The sequence below is a fragment of the Hylobates moloch genome, unplaced genomic scaffold (assembly GCF_009828535.3).
Source record: "Hylobates moloch isolate HMO894 unplaced genomic scaffold, HMol_V3 SCAFFOLD_1, whole genome shotgun sequence".
Lineage (NCBI taxonomy): Eukaryota > Metazoa > Chordata > Mammalia > Primates > Hylobatidae > Hylobates > Hylobates moloch.
The window spans coordinates 186,900,760-186,926,732 of NW_026652276.1; the positions used below are offsets into that span (position 1 = coordinate 186,900,760).

At 42.0% G+C, this 25,973-nt stretch overlaps 1 pseudogene; it reads left to right on the forward strand.

Annotated features, from left to right (window-relative positions):
- Positions 1 to 1,189: 1,189 nt before the first annotated feature.
- Positions 1,190 to 25,973, forward strand: part of LOC116810909 (uncharacterized) — a 70,092-nt pseudogene continuing 45,308 nt past the window's right edge.

A 25,973-nucleotide genomic window follows, 5' to 3' on the forward strand; every position in this document is an offset into this window, starting at 1 on the left:
GGGAGGCCGAGGCCGGCGGATCATGAGGTCAGGAGTTCGAGACCAACCTGGCCAACATGGTGAAACCCCGTCTCAAATAAAGATACAAAAAAATTAGCCTGACGTGGTGGCACGCGCCTGTAATCCCAGCTACTCGGGAGGCTGAGGCAGGAGAATCGCTTGAACTCGAGGGGTTGCAGCGGGTTCCTAATGGATGGTTGCGGATTTCTCCCACTAAGCAACAAAGCATCATAGATACCCCTTAGGGCTAGGTGAGTGGAAGGTGACCATACACTGCTACCTGGTGCATCTGAGACCACGATGAGCGGTGCTCCAGGTCTTCCAGCTTCCTCTCTCTCCTTTTTTTTTCTACTTTGTTTCTGTGTCTTCCTCTCAGTACTTCTCTTTTTGTTCTCTTCAGCCCGTTTTTCTAAGCTTTTACCCTCATTCTGTTGAGGTCTTCTGGGTAGGCACCTGGGGACGGAGTAGTGAATAGTAGGACTATTTAGCTTGTGCTTCATATTCACGAAGATTCAAATTAGACTCCTAATGTTATTTCTTTTTTTTTATTGAGACAGAGTCTCACCCTGTCACCCAGGCTGGAGTGCAATGGTGCGATCTCAGCTCACTGCAACCTCCCCACCCCCGGGTTCAAGCGATTCTCCTGCCTCAGCCTCCCGAGTAGCTGGGATTACAGGCACGCCACCACGTCCGGCTAATTTTTATGTATCTTTGTTAGAGACGGGGTTTCACCATGTTGGCCAGGTTGGTCTTGAACTCCTGACCTCATGATCCGCCGCCTCGGCCTGCCAAAGTGCTGGGATTACAGGCGTGAGCCACCGCGCCTAGCTCTTAATGTTATTTCAAAATGAGATATGCCTTGACAGATTAGAGATATGTTCACATGCAGCTTTATTAATTAACTTTAAATATCTAAAACATACCATAACTTAGTAAACCAATATTGGCATCTCTTCTTCTGTTTATTGAAGGCCTTAGAAATTGGAATTGGCCAGGCCCTTTCTCAACTTCTGCGCTAAACTTTCTGTTGCTTCTGTCTGCCTGTCCTCACTTTCTCTCCTGCTTCTTGTTCAAGCCCACCAGTGGAAGGCATGGTGGTTACTTTTCCTCAGGAAACCTTCAGTGCTAGAGTAACTCCTTGAACTTTAAGAAGGTTCCTTCCTTGGCCCTGTGGCACTTGGTTTTAAAGATGGAGACCACCGAGGGTGAGCAGAACCACATCTGGTCACTTATCAGAACTCATTCACAGAATCTCTCTGAGCAGAAAAAAACAGAAGTGAGCTGCCACTGCTCACCTTCAGTCACAGCCCAGCACTGCTTCTGCCAGTCAGCCGAGCTCAGGGGCCTACCTTCCTGAGAAGGAACTGGCCGTGACTGGCAGAGCCAGTGAGATCTGATTGGGCCACAAGATAATTGTGATTTTTTTTTTTTAAATCCTCCCCAAACAAGAGTGTTTAAACAATAGCATCTCATTGAAGGCACAACTGTTCAAAATCTGGGAAGAATGTTCAGATGACTGTATCACATTGACTACAACACGGTCATTTTCTGCATTGTTCCTCAAATCTGAGGAGAGAGCCAGATGCTCTGGGAACAACATGTTTCAGGTCTACTCTACCAGGGCTATTTGGAAAATAATCCCTGTAATATAAAATGGTTCTGTCTATCTGAGGTAGTATTATTGAGCGCTATCTGTGGTGGTAAAATTATGGCTAAGTTACCTACATAATTTGTCATTGTTTTACTTTCTCTCTGTGGCTTTGAACACATGTGCCAGACTGTGACACTTGGGATTTAGGAATGCTCAGAAGGCCAGAAAGGAAACTATATTTAGGCAACCATATATTAGCTATATTAGGCAACTATATATAGCTATGTTAGGCAACTTATTGGCTAACTATAATTTTTTTTGTTTTTCTCAATGGGAATACAAAATTTTGGTCACCTTACTGGCAAGATGAGACTTTGTAACTCATTCCCAACCAATATTTACCTCCTTTTCTGAAAAGATATTGTTTAATACCAAATTCAAAACCTGACTTTTGCTTATAAACACAAATAGGTGTTTTGTTTTCACTAATGAATTCAATAATCATTTTAGAAAAATTTTAAAATAACTAAATTTATTTAAATTGTACAATGGATTGATTCAATAGGCTCAGTAAATTAATCTCAAAATAATTAATCTGAGGCCTCTTAAACTTTTCATTTTAAAACGTATTTTGATTTACAAATGGCAAAGTACAAAGAGTTCTGTATACACTTCACCCAGTTTCACCTAATGTTAACATCTTCTATAACCATCACACATTTGTCAAAACAAAAAAATTAGTATTGATGTATTACTACTGACTAAACTAAAGAATTTTTCAAACTTCATCAGTTGTCCACTAATGTCTTTTTTACTCCCCCAGGATCCAATCCAGGAAACCACATTTAATGTAATGAGCGTCACAGGTGATCAGAAACTATCTGGGGCCAGTAGTGCAGGCAGTAAGAAGAATTTACCAAGACAGTTGCAGGTAAAGAAAGGCAGATTTATTTGAGAAAGTAGGAAAATGTATTGCAAGGGTGCAACAGGCAGGTCAGCGAAAGAGGAGCTGACTGCAAAGAGACAAAAGCTTGCTAGGGATTTTATAGGATGGCGCTTGTGCTCTGTGCTTGAAGACTTTGTGCAGTACTGGTAACGCTGAGGTTGCAGTGAGCTAACTTGTATTTTTCTGTCAGCCAAGAGTCTGGTGATAGCTGGGCACAGGAAGATTGTGAGTGATTTACGCATGAGGGCTATGTGTCCTGGACCATGAAGAAAGGCAGACTTATAGCTTATCTATCTGCTTTCTCATTTTGCTTTCCCCTGGTCCTGCCACCCTGACTCCTTTTCCCGAATTAGGACTCTACCTTTCTTCACACCCTGACACAGCAACGACTAATCTTTGGCATGTGGTCGAAGGTCTCATCTTCCAACTGCTTCTTGCTGACCAGGGGTGTATAGTTGGCCCTACCTAGGATTGTTAGTCGGTCAGGAGGTTATGTGGGCCTAAATCCGTGAGTTGGGACTTAAATTGGGCAGGGTTGCTATGAGACTATGGGGGAACAGCATTTGTAGCCTAAAATTTTGCTGCTGCATTCAAAGGAAAGTTATGGAGTTCTCTTAGTAGCTGTTACCTTTGCTGTAGTACTATTTTGGTTTGAAATTGTTGTATCCTAGAAAACACAAAATCAGATGTAGTATTAACAATACATGATGCAAATAAACTAATATGAGCTTTATTATAGGCAGAAGAAGTTGAGCAACCCATGGCCAAATTTAACTGGAGAAGCTTTGAAATAGTTGTGCTAAAAAGGAATCTTGAGGAACTCTGTTTTGAAGGCCCTTTAATATTTTTATGTTCTCTGTTATCTTTTCTAAACTTTCTTCTACCTGACATGAGTTACTGATGTAAAAGCAACAAGTTTTATTTAACAGCATGCAGGTGCCTCCTGCTTCAGCAGGAAGCACGTCCAAAGTGAGTTGGTTCTGCAAAACATACCCTGCCAACGAGTTTAGGGCCTGCCGTTGGGCTTCAATGGCCGTGATTGTAGCTTCCCAAGATTGCTGGACTAGGATGGTGAGATTATGAATACTGCACTTAAGCATGGGTATATCTGCAAACCAAAAGATTGCACTGGCTACAGAATGTCCTAGGTCATTTTTCTCTGTGACAGGATTATTACTGGCGAGGATGCCAAATGATGGGAGACTAAGTACTGCTTCTGATGTCCTTTGGAGGGACCAACATAAGAAGGATTTTAAATTTGGAGCTTGGCCAGAGGTTACGAAGTCTGAGGAGTTATATATATGCACTCCAGATATTGCTGCAACTATAGTGTAAGTGCCTCTTCACTTAATAGATAAGGCTAGGAATATGTTAGGTCTGTAAAAAAGAAGAACCCAGTTCATTTTAATGAAACTCCTGAAGAGGAACCTCATAACCAGGCATAGATTCCAGTATGGTTTGCATAAATAGAGGGATCCCATGGTCCCCTGGGATTAAATGTGGATGGGCAGTGACCGAAAAAGTAGTTATCCATGCATAAGGGGGTAAAAGTTTGACTTGTGGTGTTATGTGAATATGGGGCCTGACAGGTATGATTTTTGAATATTAATGGGATAAGAGAAAATTGAGGAAAAGATGTAGATGTATTAGTGAAGTTGAGAAGTCGTCCAGTTTTGACTGCTGTTTCTATGTATTCCATCCTGGCTGCTAAACTACTTATAGGCATAAAGGAATTGTTATAAATCTTTCTGGCATGAACTTTGTTGTTTCCTCACCATAGAGAAAAACTGTGGAGGTACACAGTGAACTTGTTAAGAGTCATTGTATGGCTTCCTTTCTGGTTTGTTTGATTATAGCTGACAGTGTAATTGCAGTGGACTTGTGTGTTAAAGCCCCTGGGAAAGGGCCAGACTCCTTGGAATTTCTAGCCTTATAGGCCATCTCTGGTGCCCTCCCTATTTGCTCGGTCACCGTGGATGATTGGCATGAGGGATCGAATGGCCTAGGTTTACCTCATAAACCTGTATTTTTGGTGTGTGTGTACCTGGTGTAGTTGAATCCAGAGTATTGGGCTTGTGTGTTAGCAATTTCTTCTATAGATAGTGGAACTGCTAGGAGTGTAATGTCGTTCTCGAGTGACTGCCCACGTGAGCATATCCAGCGGTTAGTGCTGTGTGTTGTGTTAGCAACCTGAGATATTACTGGTTAGAGTGGGTGCTTGGTGCAGCCATGGAAGCAATAGTTAGCCATGATAGACAGAATAAACACAGAAGAATATTTAAGGAAAATGACAATATACAGTAAACTCAGGGAGACAGGAAAGAAGAAAGGCTGTAAAGAGTAAGAAAAAAATCAAACACTTAGTACCTCAGCATATCAATGTTGTGGTATGGGGGCAAATAACATTACTAGGACAAAGATAAAGAAATTTCCCCTGGGCAGTAGTTTTGGAGGTCCCCCTGCAAACAGTAACTATCTCCCTTATAAAAGCATTAATATCAAGAGGGTGAAGCTGCTCAAGAGAGGCAGTTGGATAGTTACTGAGAACTTGCAGTAGAATAAAAGAGTCAGCTTTAAGAATAACGTTTAAGAGCCAGGCACAGTGATTCACACCTGTAATCCCAGCACTTTGGGAGTCCGAGGTGGGCAGATCACCCGAGGTCAGGAGTTCGAAACCAGCCTGGTCAAAATGGTGAAACCCCTTCTCTCTTTTTTTTTATTATTATACTTTAAGTTCTAGGGTACATGTGCACAACGTGCAGGTTTGTTACATATGTATACATGTGCCACGATGATGTGCTGCGCCCATTAACTCGTCATTTACATTAGATATATCTCCTAATGCTATCCCTCCCCCCTCCCCCCACCCCACGACAGGCCCTGGTGTGTGATGTTCCCCTTCCTGTGTCCAAGTGTTCTCATTGTTCAATTCCCACCTATGAGTGAGAACATGTGGTGTTTGGTTTTCTCTCCTTGTGATAGTTTGCTGAGAATGATGAGGTGAAACCCCTTCTCTACTAAAAAAACTACAAAAATTAGCTGGGCGTGGTGACACACACCTGTATTCCCAGCTTCTTGGGAGGCTGAGGCAGGAAAATCACCTGAACCTGGGAGGCAGAGGTTGCAATGAGCCAAGATCAGGCCACTGCCCTCCAGCCTGGGTGACAGAGTGAGTCTCTGTCTCAAAAAAAAAAAAAAAAAAAAAAAAAAGAAAAAGAAAAGAAAAAAAAGAGTAAGGTTTAAAGGAGGTGCTGGATTTATTTCCATCAACTTTAAGGGAGATTTAAAAACTCTAGGTTGTTTGGTTTAACAAAACCTCTTTTACCTTTTTTAAAAATTTAAATGAGTTTCCAATGTGTACCTTCTAGTTAGACTGTAAATAATGAGTATCATCTCAGCACTAGCAGCTGAGTAACAGCAGATTTAAAGCAGGCAGAAAAAAAGAGAGGAAGATAGACAGCTTTAGAAGACTCTAGTTCTCTTTAGTGCAGGTTAACCATTTGAGCTATGAATTTTTTTGTTGTAGTTTTTGCATCAGTTCAAAGTATGCACAAAATTATAATAGTGAAAGAGATCTGATCTAGCCCACCTGCCCCTCTTGCCTTTAGCTTGTAAGCTGCCTTAATCATTCCAGGGCTTTTGGGCTGAGTTAATTTTAGAAGACATCTGGGTTATAGTTTAATGATAATAGCCCTTCCCCCAAACTCAAACACGTTTTTAAAGCTAATGAGTGGCCATCAGGCTAGGGGGTGGAGAGGAGCCTTATTTCTGCTAAGGAGTAGACATAGGTTGCCAGCCATTCCTGTAGATAATACCACTATTGTAGGTTGGCTTTTTGAGGTATCTTTTCAGGTTTTTTGAATGTCTGACACCCATGACGCTACCTGGACCCACAATCCCACTCCTGTGACCTCACCCAAAAGCGATTCAGTGTGCAGGAGGACAGCTTCCACTCCCTATGATTTCATCTCTACCCCAACCAATCAGCAGCAACCCCAGCCACCCCCACCCCTCCCCTAAACTGCCTTTGAAAAACCCCTAAACTATGATCTTTGGACGAGGCACGTGGCATGACTGGCCTCATGTCTATTAAACTTTATCTGTACTGTAATGCTGTACTCTTTCTTTGTACAGCAGGCAGGAAAAACTCCTCGGGTGGTTACACATCCAACCCAAAACTCAGGACTCAAACCCCTGTATGGCTCTCGTTCTACTGGATGGGCCTGGAGCTCAGATGTTTCTCTTATACAAGGAATGAATCTCTGGGTTGGCCACTCCTGTATTCCCTCACTGGGAACACACATTCAGGTGTGTCTATCATACAGGGCCATTCTAAGGGTATGCTCAAGTTATTCCTCTCAGGGGCATTTACCCTACACTTTGACAAGAGGTTTAACCTTTCTAAGTTTCCATTTTCTCATCCCCATTTTGCAGACAGGAAATGAGAGTTGTAGTGGGATTTAAATTTTATAATCATAAGAGATCATTTAGAAGAGTGCCTGGTACAGACTAAGAACTGAGAAAATGTTACCCGTTCTTGCCACTGTGTTCCAGAAACAGTGGAGTGGGTGCATCAATCTTCTGATTGGGTCAGTAAGAAGCAGCTAAGACTTAGTGCTACAACAAAAGTCATTTAAGGAAATCAGACTTTGGCTAGAGCGAATTAGAGTTGTAAGGAAGAATGTTCCATTGATAAAATGAAAGAAATATGAAATGAGAATATAATTCTTGAAAGCAAATAAAATGCAGTTTTTCATTACTGAAAACTATGTGGGGCAGAGGTCATGCTAATCCTCCCTGTGTGGGTCTACTTTTAGTCTATTTGTGTCATCACCATTTCAAGCTTAGCTCACATTTAAGCAATGAATATACAGGGAAAGTCCTCTAATTTGTAGAGGTTAATTTTATTTTTATTTTTATATTTTTGAGACCGAGTCTCACTCTGTCACCCAGGCTGGAGTGCAGTGGCCCAATCTTGGCTCACTGCAACCTCCACCTCCCGGGTTCAAGCGATTCTTGTGCCTCAGCCTCAAAAGTAGCTGGGATTACAGGTGCCCGCCACCATGCCCAGCTAATTTTTATATTTTTAGTAGAGATGGGGTTTCACCATGTTGGCCAGGCTAGTCTCAAACTCCTGGCCTCAAGTGATCCACCCGCCTCGTCCTCCCAAAGTGCTGGGATTACCAGCATGAGCCACCGTGCTGGCCGAGGTTATTTTTATAATAATCATTACAAGTACTGTAATTAAGTTTCTAAAAAAAGGCTTATTGTGTAATAACTATTTTATAATAACATAGCATGGCCTTTGAATAGTGCTTTGCCTTTTTCAGAGAACTTTCAGGGTCATTTTTTTATGTGACCTTTGAGTTACAGGATGGTGTAGGAATTATAATCCACATTTTGCTAATGCAGAAGCTGAAGTTCAGAGGGAAGAAAGTGTATCAGAAAAGGCTTCCTAGGGGAAGTGACACAGCACTGTAGCTTGAGAGATGTGTAGGTGATTCCTCAAGTAGATGGGGGCTGGGGAGTTTTCAGCAGAGGTGCTGCAGAGGGTAGGGCATAGTGATAGAGGAGGGGGAGTTCTATAGTGGGACCAAACACTTTGATATATCTGATGCTTTGGGTTAGGGGAGCAGTGTAGAGTCAGGGCTTTGTATATCAGGCTAGGAGTTTGGACTTTATTCTCTGTCAGGGAGGTGCTTTCAGGCAAAGGAGAGTAATATGATCAGATTTCAGTTTAGGAAGATCACTATGTCAGTAGTGTAGAAGCTGAACTGGTAAGATGTTTAGGTGATAGATTCAAGCTAGCTGATATTTTCTAAACCTATTGGTCATGAGGTCTCAGTTCCCAGGTATGGTGACAATGAGCAAGTGTAGACAGCCAGATTGGCACTAGCAGCATAAACTGCTTGTGAAAAAAGCACAGCATTTAGACACGGAAACCACTGGCTCCTGTCCTGGATTTGTCAGATCTACAAATTTTCCTGGAGCATTTGCCATTTAATTTCCTTTGGCTTACCTCATCTGTGTAATGAGGGTATTTGTATGGCACCAGCTTTGCATATGTTAACATTGATGAAATACTTCAAATAAAACAAATCAGAACTTGGGAATGAAGACAGATATGAAGATGCCACAGGCTGGTCCCAAAATCATAGCCAAGGATGGATGGAGGGCTTAGCAGGTTGCCTGTGCTATATAAGCAGGGTTGATAAGAGGTTTTAAGATCCAGTTTTGAGCAGCCTCTATCATAAATAATTATTCAAAGGACTTCCATGTTTTATTGTCTCCCTGAAAAGCAGAGTACCCACAAAGATTTATGCAGAGTTTTCAAGTTTAGCATTGTATTATAGCCACCACTCTCTCTTGAAATCAGGTGGGAAGCAAAACAAAATGTCCACTAGTTCTGAATGAATAGTGTATTTATCCTATTTGCAGTTGCACAGAGAACTGACTTCCTACGAAGGAGAAAACAGTTGATAGATCTTCTGAGACAATAAACTGGGTGAACGAGGCGCTTTGTTTTAAGCGTGCTAGACAGAATTTTTCCAGGATCTGAACTTCCTGTACCTAGGGTGGGAAGCCCAGAGAAATATACAGTAGCCCTTCCCTCCTAATTCTAACCCTGCAGAATTTGTGTCAGAACCACCAAGATCAGATTCTGAGTGACATCATAGCATTTTATTAGGAGAGAACAGATCACTGAAGGTGACCACTTTCAATGTTAGCTAGTCATATACCCAAGATGTCTATAATCTTATCAACAACAGAAATCGATCTTCTAACATGTTGCAAAGAGGGGAAAGAAAGAAATGCCTGAGTGGAGGCTGGCCAGGAAAATTCTAATGCTGATGAACTGACGGCAATGGAAGTTTGTATATTATTTCTCTAGCAGGCATAGGAAGGTACTTTACACAGTAGGTGGGTTTCTAGAAAGTTAACTATTTTTATTTATTTATTTATTTTTGAATCTCACTCTGTCGCCCAGGCTGGAGTGCAGTGGCACGATCTCAGCTCACTGCAACCTCTGCCTCCCAGGTTCAAGAGATTCTCCTGCCTCAGCCTCCCAAGTAGCTGGGACTACAGGCATGCGCCACTGCACCCAACTAATTTTTGTATTTTTAGTAGAGATGGGGTTTCACCATTTTGGCCAGGCCAGTCTCGAACTCCTGACCTCAGGTGATCCATCCACCTCAGCCTCCCAAAGTGCTGGTAGAAACTTAACTATAACTGTAATTTTTTTAAATGGAATTTTCTTTTAAACACACTTTAGGAGTTGGTCATTTAAAGTAATTTTTTGGAGAATCTGCTTGTGAACATTCTTTTTTTTTTTTTTTTTTTCTGGGAGAGTCTCATTCTGTTGCCCAAACTGGAGTGCAGTGGCGTGATCTTAGCTCACTGCAACCCCCACCTGCCAGGTTCAAGCGATTTTCCTGCCTCAGCCTCCTGAGTAGCTGGGATTACAGGTGCATGCCACCACGCCTGGCTAATTTTTGTATTTTTAGTAGAGATGGGGTTTCACTATGTTGGTCACGCTGGTCTCAAATTCATGACCTCAGGTGATCCATCCACCTCAGCCTCCCAAAGTGTTGGGATTACAGGCGTGAGCCACCACACTCAGCCTGCTTGTGAACATTGTTTATGTTTCATGGGCTTGTATTTTTTATATCTTCCACCCATTCGAATTTTTTAAAGTGATAAACATTTGTCATTAATTGTCTTACAAGCTCAATAAATTGATCTTTGCTTTCTGAAGCAATTTGTTATTGTTGCTATTTTCCTTGAGGGAAAAGCAAGGTTTCTGTGTTTGTATTTAAACCCCTCTGCTTTCTTATTCTTCTTTGTTGATTTTTTCCTCTCCTAGTATGACCAATGGTGAGAAGCCTGAGTTTATTGACTTTGACTAGGAATTTACTGACTTTGACTTTGTAATCAAGGCAGGTGACCACCTTTTTGATGAGGCCTGAGAGAATAAGAAAAGTCCCAATCACTCCACCACCCACCTACGGAAATATATATACACCGCATGCCACTGTCTCACTGACCCTGAAGTGCCATCATAATACATTCTCTGTCTTAGGCTAACGGCTTCATGTTCTAAAATACAAATACCCTGGAGAATTATTGGATTAAATGATCTATTACAGCATAATGCTTTAATGAGAAATTATCTGAATATGTTTCTCCTGGCAGTAAAAAATAAAATAATGGGAGTTTTAATGAGAGTATAGCAGGAAAGAGATAGTCTTGGAATCTGGGCACCATCCCAGGAAGACAGACTTAACTAAAGGGAAAAGTTCTAGGCTGCCAAGGAGCTGTAAAAGGGATACTGAATGCCTGGGAAGTATGATGGAGAAGCTGCTCAGTATTGAAAAAAAGGAAAATGCAAAGCAGAGCTAAGGCAAACTTGGATTTATGATACAAGTTAGCTTAGGGAAGACTGAACTCTTAGTATCTTTAATTTCATTGTTTGCCAATCATTTGAGAAGAAAAACCTGAACATTTCATACATTCCTTATAGTATTTACTGATCACTCATATGTACTGGACACTTTGTTAAGTGCTGATCATACAAAGTAGAACAAGATATTCTTGTCCTCAAAGAGTTTATATTTTAAAGGGAGAGATAGGGCTGGATGCAGTGGCTCATGCCTGTAATCCCGACACTTTGGAAGGCCAAGGCAGGTGGATTGCTTGAGCTCTGTAGTTTGAGACCAGCCTGGGCAACATGGTAAAATCCCATCTCTACAAAAAATACCAAAATTAGTTGGGCGTGGTGGCCTGAGCTTGTAGTCCTAGCTACTTGGGAGGCTGAAGTGGGAGGATAGCTTGAGCCCAGGAGGCGGAGGTTGCAGTGAGCCAAAATCACACCACTGCACTCCAGCCTGCATGACAGACCCAGGCCCTGTCTCAATAAAATAAAATAAAGCGAAAGATAGGACAAAAACTATATATATTTTCAAGTTGTGATAAGTGCAGTGAAGAACACAAAACATGTGCTTTTTATATATTTTTTTTGTTTTCTGCTTTACAATTAGATTACCCTGCAAAATCTATGGTAAAACAGAGATAAATTGGTAAGGGCTGCAGTCTTCATAATCTACATAAAAACTATGATTGACTCAGGTCCTATAGGAGGAAATTTCTGGGGATAATCCTGTGACACTCTCAGTACTCTTTGAAATTCTGTAGAGCGAAGGAAGAGCTTGTGGAGTCTGGCAGGAAGAGCAACCAAGGTGAAGGTGAAGATGTTGAGCTGGAATCCGGACAACTATGTCTGCAAAACCAAGTTGGACTTACAGATTGTTCCAAGAAACTATGATCCTACCTTACATCCTTTTGAAGTCCTGCAAGAACGTGTAAGAGTTTTAAGTGCTACCAAACTGGGAGGAGTATTTGCAAAACCATGCCTGGCTTGGCTGGATGGTCACGAGATGGAGTCAGTTGCTTGGCAAAGCATCCGAAGAGCCTGGCTACTGTCCTTTCTGGGGGATGTGATGGAGCAGTTAGAATTTGGAACCTGACTCAACTGAAATGTATCCATATAATACAAGCACATGAAGGTTTTGTACGAGGAATACATACTCACTTTTGTGGGACTTCTTTTTTCACTGTTGGTGATGACAAAACTGTGAAGCAGTGGAAAATGGATGGTCCAGGCCATGGAGAGGAGGGAGAGCCATTACATACAATATTAGGAAAGACAGTGTATACTGGGATTGATCATCACTGGAAAGAAGCTGTGGACAGCAAGGAGACATTTGGGATGAACAAATAACTAATCCTATATGTTCAATGACCTGGAGATTTGACAGTATAAGTAGTGGTAAATTTAATGCAATTGAGACATTTATCTTGGGAAGTTGCGCTTCTGACGGGACTATAGTACTGTATAATAGTATATAGTATATAGTATATAGTATATAGTATAATAGTATATAGTATATAGTATATAGTATAATAGATATGAGAACAAATACAATCTATTGAAACCCTATGGAAGCTTTCATTTTTATGGCAGCAAATGATGATTATAACTTATTTACTTTTGATATGCGTGCACTCATGTAATGGTCCATATGGATCATGTATCTGCAGTGCTTGATGTGGATTACTGTCCCACCGGGAAAGAGTTTGTGTCTGCTAGTTTCGATAAATCTATTTGAATCTTTCCTGTAGACAAAAGTCAAAGCAGGGAGGTATATCACACAAAGTGAAAGCAACATGTTGTCTGTGTAAAATGGACTTCTGACTGCAAGTATATTATGTATGGATCTGATGAAATGAACAGTTACCTGTGGAAAGCTAATGCTTCTGAAAAATCGGGTATGCTTACATCACAAGAAAAAGCCAAGTATTATAACCAGAAACTGAAGGAGAGATTTCAGTGTCATCCTCATATACAACCAATAGCTCGTCATTGACATCTACCAAATTCTGTCTGCAGCCCAATTCAGGAACAGTGCCTCATGAAAGAAGCTTGTTGACGAAAGGAAGTGAATCACATTAAACACAGCAAGCCTGGATCTGTGCCAATTGTGTCAGAGAAGAAGAAACACATAGTGGCAGTTGTAAATATTTGGTATTCCTAACAATCTTGATGTATAATTACTTGTTACTTTTGATTTGAGAACTCTACAAATAGAAGTGCTGGGACTAGATTAATTGTAAACATTTCAGTTATATATGTAGAGCTTTATTGTTGCTCCTTTTAGCTACCCTGATAAATGATTCTTAAAGGTGGCCTAGTTGATAAGACTGTGTTTTATCCTTAATCTGTGTTCTTCTTTCATTGAAGGATACAGTACTTGCAACTAACTCATTTTTTCCTGTTTTTTTTTTTTTTGTTTTTTTTTTTTTTGAGACAGAGTCTTGCTCTGTCGCCTGAGCTGGAGTGCAGTGGCACAATCTCGGCTCACTGCAACCTCCGCCTCCCAGGTTCAAGCAATTCTCCTGCCTCAGCCTCCCTAGTAGCTGGGACTACAAGTGCTAATTTTTGTGTTTTTAGTAGAGACAGGGTTTCACCATGTTGGTCAGGCTGGTCTTGAACTCCTGACCTCGTTATCCTCCCGCCTCGTCCTCCCAAACTGCTGGGATTACAGGTATGAGCTACTGCACCCAGCCATTTTTTCCTGCCTTTTTTTTTGGAGATGGTGTCTCGCTCTTGTTGCCCAGGCTGGAGCGCAATGGTGCAATCTTGGCTCACTGCAACGTCCACCTGTTGGGTTCAAGCAATTCTCCTGCCTTAGCCTCCTGAGTAGCAGGCACCTGACACCATGACAGGCTAATTTTTTTTTTTCTTTTTTGTATTTTTAGTAGAGACAGGGTTTCATTATGTTGGCCAGGCTAGTCTCGAACTCCTGACCTCGTGATCTGCCCGCCTTGGCCTCCCAAAGTGCTGGGATTATAGGCATGAGCCACCATGCCCGGACTTTTTTCCTTTACAGATATACTTACTTTCTCTCTGATCTATTATTGTAGACTCTGTACATTCAAATTGACATTTAAGACCAAACAGTTCTTCTGATACCTTTAATATTACTTTGAAAATGATTGCAATGATGTTTCTTCCTATGATTCCACATAACATTTAGAAGAATGATGTCAACTGCTTATAACTGAATTTATTTCTAGTGCTTTATTTTTATTTGGCTTTTTGACTCTTTCAAAACAATCAGCCTGCATTTATATAACTTTTATAAATAATATAATTTGGGTCAAGTTAAGATAATAAAACTTTCTTTTAGCATTGAAAAAAAAAAAGAAATTCTGTAGACTCAACATTCTAAACACTGAGGGGCTCCTCAGACCCAATTCTAATAATTAAACAGGTGAGATTAACTGCTGCCTGTGTGGTTTGATGTTAAAACCTATCTTCTGTTTGCTATGCCCCCCCACTATACAATGCCTACCCTCCTGTTACATATCCCAAAATTCCAGGCTTGAGAATTCTAATAGACTGGCCTAAGAAGAAGAAAACAGGGAAATGTGATTAGTCATGAAGCAGCTGGTGACAAGGAGAGAGGAATGAGGAATATGCCCAGAACCGCGGAAAAAAACTAACAAGAAAACTGACTGAAGATGCTCCACGTAGGAGAGTGAATTCACACCGTTTCAACCTCAGTAACTTAGGTAATGAGAAGAGGGAGAGTGGTGAACAGAATTCCTTTTAAGTTTAATAGTGTAGGGGCTGCATGCAGTGGCTCATGCCTGTAATCCCAGCACTTTGGGAGGATTGCTTGAGCCCAGGAATTCAAGACCATCTTGGGGAACATGGCAAGACCTTATCTCTACTAAAAATAGACACACACACACACACACACACACAAATTAGCTGGGCACAGTGGCTCATGCCTGTAGTCCTAGCTACTTGGGAGGCTGAGGTGGGAGGATTGCTTGAGCCTGGGAGGTCAAGACTGCAGTGAGCTGTGATTGCATCACTGCACTCCAGCCTGGGCGACAAAGCAAGATCCTGTCTCAAAAAAAAAAAGAACATAGCATGGGGATCCCATGCACGAAACTCCAAAGTAAGCCCTTGAGGACTTGTTGCTCAGTGTTAAGGCGCTACTATAAATATGTACTATGCATGCATAGTCCTAAACACTTTCTTAGCAAAGCATGTGATTACTAAAGCCATTAGAAGTAAGAAGACAGGGAGATAACTTAATGTTATTTTTTTATTAAAAGGTTAATTGTACTATCATTAATAGAATACTAAGGAACTATGTAAAATATGTCTATGCCTTGTTCTCATGTACCTACTAGTGAAAGAGGCAGGAGAATTAATTCGAGCAATCAAATAAAACTATCTCCTCAGGTCTTCTAGTGGCACACATTTTTGTCTGCCCAGCATTCCTTGTGGGAAACATGCTCCTTCTCCAACACTCCAAAGTATTCCTGGTCATGTGGTTTGGGCCAGGGATGAGTATGTGATGTAGGCTCAGCCAATCAGTATATTTTATTCCTCTCATCACAGTGACTGGCTCATGAAGGAGTATGTAATATATGATGGACCATTTGAAAGTCTCTGGGTGTTTTACCAGAGACTTTCCAGAAAAATGTCCCGTTTTTGGATCATAGGCTCTAAAATCTCTAGAGGTCTGGAGCAGCCAGGATCCATCCATCTTGCTGCTACATAGAGGGGGCTAACTTGAAGATGAAGCAAAGTAGACACAAAGAATGCTAGGAAGTATAGGGACTGGGGGAAGAAAGAGCCCAAACAGACACTTTGTCCGTGCTAAGAGATCCTTGTGTGAATGAAGCTCAGGGTACATTCCTATTAGCCTATTAGCAAGGGGACAGTTGGTGGGGCGGAGGGGGTATGACTCACCGTAGAACCACTTGTTCTTGTCAGGAGGGGCCAAGCTCCCCCAGGAAATTTACAGTGGTAGGGGAATGATGATAATAAGTAACGAGTCTGGGACTTACTTGAAGTTATTTGTCTTTCGGTAACTTCAAGACTGATGAATATGCACCCACTTTCCTGGAAGCCTTCTTGTGCCCTCTGCTGCCTTAATGTCAACTTGAGTTACCTGATTCACCTGAGATACTGTCAAAGTCCAACATAACGGTTTTGTTGTCTTACTCAAGCGTCTGACTTTGAGTTTGGAGGCAGGGCCTGTATCTCCCACTTCTGCATCTTCATGCTTTGCACAGCCCCAGAACCCAGTAAGCATTTCAGTGGTGCTTGGATGAGTGAATCTGATAAGGTGTATAGAAATAGAAGCCCTGAAATATTAGCCTGAAAAATTCATGGCTTTGCATTGAAGTACTGCCTCTCCAAGCATCCTCTTAAAAAATACAAATACCCAGAGGAGACATAACATGTTTAACTAGCGACCAGCAATTCTCATTTTTGGCAGTTATCAGAATGAAGGTGTCAGAGGTGTTAAAGAGAACAACTCCATCTTGAATAGGAGCTGGGTAAAATAAGGCTGAAACCTACTGGGCTGCATTCCCGGATGGTTAAGGCATTCTAAGTCACAGGACAAAATAGAAGATCAGCGCAAAATGCAGGTCATAAAGACCTTGCTGATAAAACAGGTTACAGGAAAGAAGCCAGCAAAAACCCACCAAAACCAAGATGGAGACAAGAGTGACCTCTGGTTATCCTCACTACTACACTCTCACCAGCGCCATGACAGTTTACAAATGCCATGGCAATGTCAGGAAGTTACCCTATAAGGTCTAAAAAGGGGGAGGCATGAATAATCCACCCCTTGTTTAGCATATTATCAAGAAATAACCATAAAAATAGGCAACCAGAAGCCCTCGGGGCTGCTCTGTCTATGGAGTAGCCATTCTTTTATTCCTTTACTTTCTTAATAAACTTTCTTTCACTTTACTGTATGGATTCACCCTGAATTATTTCTTGCGTGAGATCCAAGAACCCTCTCTTGTGGTCTGGATTGGGACCCCTTTCCGGTAACAAAGAGAACGATAATAATTGGATTTTAGGCCGTGTGCAGTGGCTCACACCTGTATTCTCAGCATTTTGGGAGGCTGAGACAGGGGGATCACCTGAGGTCAGGAGTTTGAGACCAACCTGCCCAACATGGTGAAATCCCTTCTCTACTAAAACAATTACAAAAATTAGCCAGATGTGGTGGTGCATGCCTGTAATACCAGCTACTTGGGAGGCTAGGCAGGAAAATCGCTTGAACCCGGGAAGTGGAGGTTGCAGTGAGCAAAGATTGCACCACTGCACTCCAGCCTGGGTGACAGAGTGAGACTCCGTCTCAAAAACAAAAACAAAACAAAAACAAAATTGGATTTTAAGGAATACTCTTTGTATGAAAGAAAGGTCATAGATTTGTGTAACTAATTTGAAAAACAGTTTGGCATTATTTCCTAAAGCTGAACATTCATCTATATATGACCCAAAAATTTCACTCCTAGGGATGGGACCAAAGGAAACTGCTGTGGTTCGAATGTGTTCCCCAGATGTCATGTGCTGGAAACTGAATCTCCAATGCAACAGTGTTGGTAGGTGGGACCTTTAAGAGGTGAGGGATTAATGCTGTTATTGTGGGACTGGGTTAGTTATCTCAGGGGTGGGTTCCTGAGGGATGAGTTTGGCCCCCTTCTCGTGTGTGAGCACTCTCTCTTGCCGTGTGATGCCTTCCACCATGTTATGATGTGGAGATTCATTCCCTTGATCTGGAACTTTCTAACCTCCAGAACTGTGAGCCAAATAAATCTCTGTTCCTTGTAAACTACCCAGTGTGTGATATTGTGTTATAGCTGCAGAAAAAGGACCAAGATAGAAACTTTTACACATGTAAAACAGGAGATGTGTACAAGAATGTTCATAGCTGCCCTGTTTTTGATGCAAAAAATTTGGAAACAATTGAAATGCCTGTCAACAGGAGAGTGGATGGATAAATTGTGGTGTATTTACACAACTATTGTAGGACCATAAAAACAAATGAACCACACTGATTCACAACAATGTGGACAACTCCTAGCAATAATAAAACATTAAGTGAAGAAAATAAATGCCCCAAATGTATATGATATGATATATAGTCTTATGCCACATAATGGCATTGCAGTCAGTGATGGACTCCATATATGACAGTGGTCCCATAAGATTATAATGGAGCTGAAGAATTCCTATCACCTAGCGATGTTGTCCTGAGGAATTGACTAACAAGAAGTTTTTGGAAATGGAACAGGAATGCATGGCTGAAGAAGAGGCAAGAGAAAAGGAAATTGCAGGAGAAGAAAAAGAAGAATCCCCAAGAAAATTCATGAAGGGTTTAGCAGAAGGTTTGCAAACCTCAACAAGCTCCTTAAAAGGTTTAAAAACATAGACTCCAATGCCAGAGTTTTCATTAACAGAGAGGAATTTTCATAGTGCAGTATCTGCTTATAAGCAAATCTTTGACAAAAAAAAAAAAAAAAAGAAAGAAAGAAAAACAAACCAAGAAAACCACCATGCATGTATTTCTGAAGAGTGACCCTCCTCAAGAAGAACCACAGGCAAGACCTTCAGGAGGAATTCCAGAAGAAGGCCTTGTTATCATAGGAGATGACAGCTCCATGCATGTTACCGCCCCTGAAGACCTTCCACTGGGACAAGTTGAGGAGGTGGAAGACAGTGACATTGATGATCAGGAAGCTGTGTAGGCCTAGGCTAAAGTGCATGTTTTTATGTTAGTTTTTAACAAAAAAGTTTAAGAAATGGAAAATAAAAATTTAAAAATGGAAAATTTGAAAAAAGCTGATAGAATAAGGATGTAAAGAAAGAAAATACAATGTGTTCCTGTTTTAAGCTAAGTGTTATTTCAAAGTTTAAAAAAGTTTGCAAGAGGTACATGATGTGTTCAAAGGAACTGAAAGAGACTTTAGAGTACAGAAAACAGGAGGACAGAGGAAGGGAAAGTGAGCTAGGAACCACTAGAAGACATTATGTTTGTCCACAGTCAATTGCCTCTGTGGACAAATTGACTTTGAGAACTTCTGAGATATCTAACATATCATTGTACTCAGACTACAAAATGGAATAAAATGAGTTCAGACACGGGAAAACAAAAAAGTTTATAAAGTTAAAAAGTTACAGTAAGCTAATTTATTATTGAAGAAGGAAAATATTTTTAAAATAAATTTACCATCGCCTAAGTGTCCAGGGTTTATAATCTCTACAGTACTCTACAGTAATGTCCTAGGTCTTCACATTCGCTCAACACTCACTCACCGACTCACCCAGAGCAACTTCCAGTCCTGCAAGCTCTACCTATGGTAACTGCCCTATATAGGTATGTAATTTATAAATCTTTAATACTGTCTATTACTTTACCTTTTATATGTTTAGATACCCAAATACTTAGCATTGTGTTATAGTTGCCTACAATATTCAGTGCAGTGACATGCTGTACAAGTTTGTAGCTTAGGAGCAATGGGTTATGCCATACAGCCTAGGTGAGTAGCGGTCTACACCATCTAGGTTTGTGTAAGTGCCCTCTATGATGTTCACACAATGACAAAATCACCTAATAATGCATTTTTTAGAATGTATTCCTGTTGTTAAACGATGTACGATGTGTTTTTCTAGAGTTACAATTAACATAAAAATAAGCTTTATAGAAATACATATAGGTGCAATAAAACTATATATTTCAAAAAGCCAAGGAATTCTCTGGATGATGGTGACCTTGTGTGTGTGGGGGGTTGGGGGGGTAGGGGGTGAGGGGGGTGGGATGTGGGCAGTGTATGGTTAGATGAAGTTTATGTCAAGGTTCCAGATTTTGTTTTGGATGGTAGGTTTCCAGGTACTTATATCATTAAGAATAATGAAATAAGAAACTAAACACAAACATGACTAGAAATCCTGGGTTCCCTAGGAAACTGTCTAAGGCTGATGCTTTATTTGGAAAGTGCAATCTCAGAGCATTGATAGTAGGGGAGAGTGAGGCAAGGAGGAAGGATAGGGAGCAATGCCAGGGGTGCTTTGGCCTTACTTCATGAAGAGCTCTGCTGGTGAGTCGGCAGGTGAGCCTGTCCGGCCACATACGAGTCTTCAGGTGGGACAGGTCTGCCTTGGAGCAGTCCTTGGGTGGAAGAAGGGAGAGGAAATGAGCAGATTGGGTCTCTAACTGGAAGGTAACTTCTCTGGGGCACTGCCTCTGGGTTGCTTCTCTGGCCTCTTTTGGTGGCAGCCGGGAAACTAGATCTCACATCTTGTGTTTTAGTTAAGTCTGGAAGTGGTGAGAAATGCCAGAAGCTCAAACCTGCGGCTTTTCTGCCTAGCTGCCCAGCAGCAGCAAGGATATGGTCCCAGCCCTCCCTGGCAAGATGCTGGCTGGCCCCAGGCAGAGTAAGTTGGTGCTATGGAGGCAACTGAGTCAGAGTTGGCAACCGAGGGTCCGTGGGATGCCATGTGAGCAGGATATTGGGAGTCAGACCCACATTTGAATCTCTGTGTGAACTTGGATCGATTTCTTAACTTCCCTGGAGCCTCATCTAGAATGTGGGAGTAGTGATAACCACCTCCAAGTGTTGTTTCTCATATTAGAAAGGGATAACGTACATAATGCAACCAGCAGAATCTTTGGCATCTCATAAGTGCTCAAAACATGTAACTCCCCTTTGTCCTACCCCTGCCATGAAGCACAACTGAGACAGTATTGGGGGTTGAGGGTGGGCAGACCTGGCTTAATTCCCCTTCTCTCCTTGTCCCACCTGGCCCATTTCCTGGCCTTGGGCAGCCCAAGGGCACTGGGCCCTGTGTTACAGGATGAAGGGGAGAAAGACGCTTTGCATCCCCTTCCTAAGGTCGTCAGTCTTGAGGCTGCACCTTCCCTCTGTGCCCTTGGTTTGAAAAGATATTGGGTTTAAAGAGGGATCTCAAACAAAGATGGGTGCTCCAAGCAGGCATATAAGCTGCTGTCCCCTTGAAACAATATTCGTCAAATATTTGTCTAATATTTACTTTGGCTAGGGGCAAAGCTGGCCCAGCAGAACAAAGGCATCTTTCCCCAATATGTTAGGGGTTGGGCCTGGAGACCCAAGGCCATTGATGGCAGATTTCCAATTTATTTAAGGGATGTGTCTGCCATCTTCTGGCATGCTACCATGCCACCTGTTCACCTGGTTGTTTCTTATATGTCTAGAGCGCCACAAAGGGTGACTAGGTCAGCCAGAGCTCTTGCTAGGCTTCACTTTAATTCAGGATTACTTTTACTCTTTGGTCACGTAAGAACATTCATTTCCTGATTTGCCTGTCTTATACATTTAAGTGCTCGTGTATTTCATAACACCACTATAGGATCTTGCATTTGAATACTTACCAGGGACTAAAATAAATTCACACTGCTATTTTGCTGGTGAAGTGTCCTATTGTGTAAGTGAAGTTTTTAATTTTGTAGATTTAGATGAGTAAGTTAAAATTTTCCTTTCTGGTTCTTAATTTGTTTTCTAATTTGGGGTAAAATGAAGTTAGGTGGGGGCAGGGGAGAAATTTTCAAAAGGAGCTCTTCATATCAGTAATGCATATTTTATACATGCCCCAACTCCAAGACGCTTCTCCTCAGAGCCATTTCAAGGGCAGAGAAGATTCCTGATCGCTAGGTTGCCCCTGTTCCCTTTGAGTTAATCCTGTGGCCTCCACAAGCATGTAGAAAATTCTGGAGGAGTGGTACTCCTTATGCTCTCACGAATTTTATTTGGCCTCCCCATTCTGGCTCACTTCTTGTGAATGCAGATTCAGTTGGCCCCAATTTCTTTCTAATGGGCAGGAGTCAAAGGCGTAGAATGTTGTTGAAAGGTTTTGTACTATTGTGCAAAGTAGTACTGTACAAATTATCTTTTGCCTCTTTCTCATAAGACCTTTTGAGCAAAGCCCAATTCTAGAATTCTGGAATTCTACTGCTAGAACTTTCCTTTGGCTAAATTTTGATTGTTATTAAAAAATCAGTATGCCAGAGGACCACATTTTATTCATTTTTTTGAGACAGGTTCTCATTCCTGTTGCCCAGACTGGAGTGCAGTGGCACGATCACGGCTTACTGTAGCCTCAACCTCCTGGGCTCAGGTGATTCTCCCACCTCAGCCTCCTGAGTAGCTGGGTCTACAGGTGTGCACCACCACGCCCTGCTGATTTTTTGTATTTTTAGTAGAGACAGGGTTTTGCCATGTTGCCCAGGCTGGTCTTGAACTCCTGGACTCAAGCAATCTGCCTGCCTCTGCCTCCCAAAGTGCTGGGATTACAGGCATGAGCCACCGCACCTGGCCAGGACTGCATTTTAATTGTCCTAAGTCATCTGTGTCTTAACGTGAATGGCAGACAGCTTGTGTCAGTGGCCGCTGTGAGGACAGCCCTGGAATGGAGGGGAGGAGAGCCTGGAGTTAGGTAGCTCAGGACTCAGGGAGAACTTCAACTTTGGTAGGAGCCATCCCAGACCTGCCTACAGCTGGTAACATTTTGACCCTGAAAGCCTCCTCCTCCTTGCAGGTGTAAGCTGTTTCTTAGTCTTTAACTTTCAAATTAGAAATGTTTATTTAGGGTAGCAATGGAAAATAGAAGATAAGTTAGCAAAGCCAGCAGAAGTTGGAGAACTCATAAACAATAAAATACCAGAAAAGTGTTACCCAAAATGCAACATTGAAAAAAGGTAAACATTAAAAAAAATCTTGAGAGCCAAGAATAAAGGTGCGTCAAGGGAAGTAACAAATACTGTGATTTTTTTGCACTTTTTCTTTTGCCCTGTGATACTGGTCTATCTTTTATGAAGGTCATCTTTTATGAAATTCAATAATGGTAACTAATGTTAGGGTGTCTCCTGAGGCAACATGAGATTATATGGTAGGTAAACAGTAGGCCGTTGCTGACTCAAAGGAAAGGATCACTTAGGAATACAATTAGCCCAGTGCCAGTGGACCCTTTTAGTCAGAATCCTCAATCTCTGTGGGGATCACCCTTTGGCCTGGACTTTATTGAGCTGCCAGATTAAAGGCATGAGAATTGAGCCTCATTTTTTCCCATTTCTATTCTTAGATAATCCACTCATTCTTTTTCAATTTACCAGGACCAGTCCCAGAAAATGTTGAGAACTGGGTGTGAGCAATAATCACTGATATTATATAGTTCCTTGTAGTTTGCAAAGCAGCTTTACATACATTATTGCATTTAGCCCTCCCAATAACCCTGCGAAGCAGGCGTTATATTATTATTATCATCACAGTTTCACAACTGTGGAAACTAAGCTTAAAGAGATGACAGGACTTGTCTAAGTTCACAGAGAGAGGGAATGGCTCTCAGCTCCAGTGTTTTGATCCTAAATCCTGTTGCTCCTCAGTTCACATTGAATCTGAGGAGCTGCCATTTGTCCACCATGCTCCTCTCACTCTTATTAACAACAACAATGGTAATAGTGGCCAGTGTTTGAGGGGTATTCATATGATGCCAATTACATCCCATTTAATCCTCACACCAATTGTATGATACAGGCTTAATAACTGATCTTATTTTACAGTTGAGTAAACCAAGGCTCAGAGAGGGTAGGTAAGTCTCAGAGAGGTGGGGTATGTCGACCAAGGGTCATAGCTAGGAGGTGGCGAGATAACATTTAAATCTAGACTTGTTTGGTGTCCGTGCTCTTAAACATGAGACTTTATGACCTTGCTGTCTCTTTGATTTCTCTTCCAAGGTTTCTGGCTTAGTCCAAATGTTTGATTCAACACAGCAGAAGCATACAGGCTGCTTTCAAGGGCAAAGAATCAAACTACAGGCTGTGGGGAGGACATAGAGAATGAACAATGGGTTCTCCAGGACTTGTAAGAGTGGGAAGCACCACTGACCAGCAGATGAGGATTGACAGAACAAAACAAAGAGTAATGATGGGGTGCAAACATGCTACCCCATAATATGGTACCTCGGCATATTGAACAGTGTAAGCTGAAGGAATTGGAAAAATACACATAAGCAGGAAGGTCTCTGTGACCTCGTCCAGGCTTCTTTCCTGAGTCAGGTCCTAAAACCTGGAAGGCCTCTCTGACTTTCCCCTGCAGCAGGTCTTCAGGTGCTCATGTGAGAGGTGCCCTCCCCACATCTGGAGGAAAAGAGCATCCTTACCTCTGAGGACATAGGACACAGAGAAAAATCTGAACAAACAGGCCTGCCTAAGTTCCCCCAGCTTATTACCATTACATCATACTCTTTTCCCTCTCATATTTCTCTGTGACTGTCCACTCTTCATGAAACCTACTATAAAAAACAAGTTTCACTGTTTCTTCAGGTCTTCATTTCCTTATGAAGTCTCCCGTACCCATAAAACTTACATTTAAATAAATTTACATATTTTTTTCTCTTGTTTATCTATCTTTTATTAGAGGGGCCTCAGCCATGAGCCTAGGATGGGTGAGGAAAATATCTTTTTAGTCACTACAATAACAGATGCATTAGTCAGAAGGGACATGGAGCCTACTGGGGGACTGGGAAAAAAGCTGGATGGATTAACCCACATCCAGGCATCGGGGACTTCATACGGATCCTCTGGCCTGAATCATTTGCATTTCATTGCAGGATGGCAACACTTAACACCAAGGCATCCCTTACTAACAATGACCTATCATAAGGCACGTGGAGGGCTCAGGGTTGCCAGCTGGGTACAGGAAGCTCCTGGAAACACCCTATGAAGGCAGCAGCCTGCTCCAGACAAGGAACACAGACTGATAGTGTTAAGACTCTCTCATTGGCTACAAATGCTTCTGCAGTAAGTAATCCTAAAAGATAAAACTTCTTTGATGGAAAGGCCATAATACACTTAAATGTTACTTAACCCAGCAATCCCATTATTGGGTATATACCCAAAGGATTATAAATCATGCTGCTATAAAGACACATGCACACGTATGTTTATTGCAGCACTATTCACAATAGCAAAGACATGGAATCAACCTAAATGCTCATCAATGATAGACTGGATAAAGAAAATGTGGCACATATACACCATGGAATACTATGCAGCCATAAAAGGAATGAGATCATGTCCTTTGCAGGGACATGGATGGAGCTAGAAGTTGTTATCGTCAGCAAACTAACACAGGAACAGAAAACCAAACACTGCATGTTCTCACGTATAAGTGGGAGCTTAGCAATGAGAACACATGGACACAGGGAGGGGAACAACACACACTGGGGCCTGTGGCGGGGGAGATGAGAGGGGGAAGGAGAGCATCAGGAAGAATAGCTAATGCATGCTGGGCTTAATACCTAGGTGATGGGTTGACCTGTGCAGCAAACTACCATGGCACACGTTTACCTATGTAACAGACGTGCACATATGCACATCTTGCATATGTACCCCGAAACTTAAAATAAATACTAATATTAATTTTAAAAAGCAACAAACAGTTCCTCACCACCTTTAAGAGATATTTAGCTAGTTTCCCTGCTGATTGAACCTGGCAGAGGTGAGGGGGGAAGTTGGTGAGAAAAGGTCTGGGAATGAGACGATTTGTCCAGCCCCATAAAAGGAAATCCCTGGAAGAATTGGAGCAGGTGGGAGAATCTGCATCTCTTTCATCTTCCATTGCTCCCTGGGGATGCAGTGGGGCGGTGCTTCTCCCAGTCCTGGCTCCTGGTTCGCAGGCCTGGAGGCACATTAGAATCACCTGAGGGGGCTTTTAAATCCACCCGTGCCTGGACCCACCCAGAAATCTCCAGGAGTGCAGCTGAGGTAGGGAAGTTTTTAAAAACTCTTCAGGTGACTGTGAAGCACAGAGCATATTACTGCTCGAGAGTTTCAGAACCAGAAACAAATAAGTGACACAAGTGTCCAGCGAAACTACAGGATTTCGGTGAGTTTGGAAGGGAGCAGGCATTTTAGATAGATTTTTAAAGAGGGGAAGTGGGACCCCGAGAGGAGGAGCAATTTGCCTGGGTCAGTGGCAGAGTTGGGGAAGGAGGTAGCCTCGTTTTCTTTTTGGTCCCCT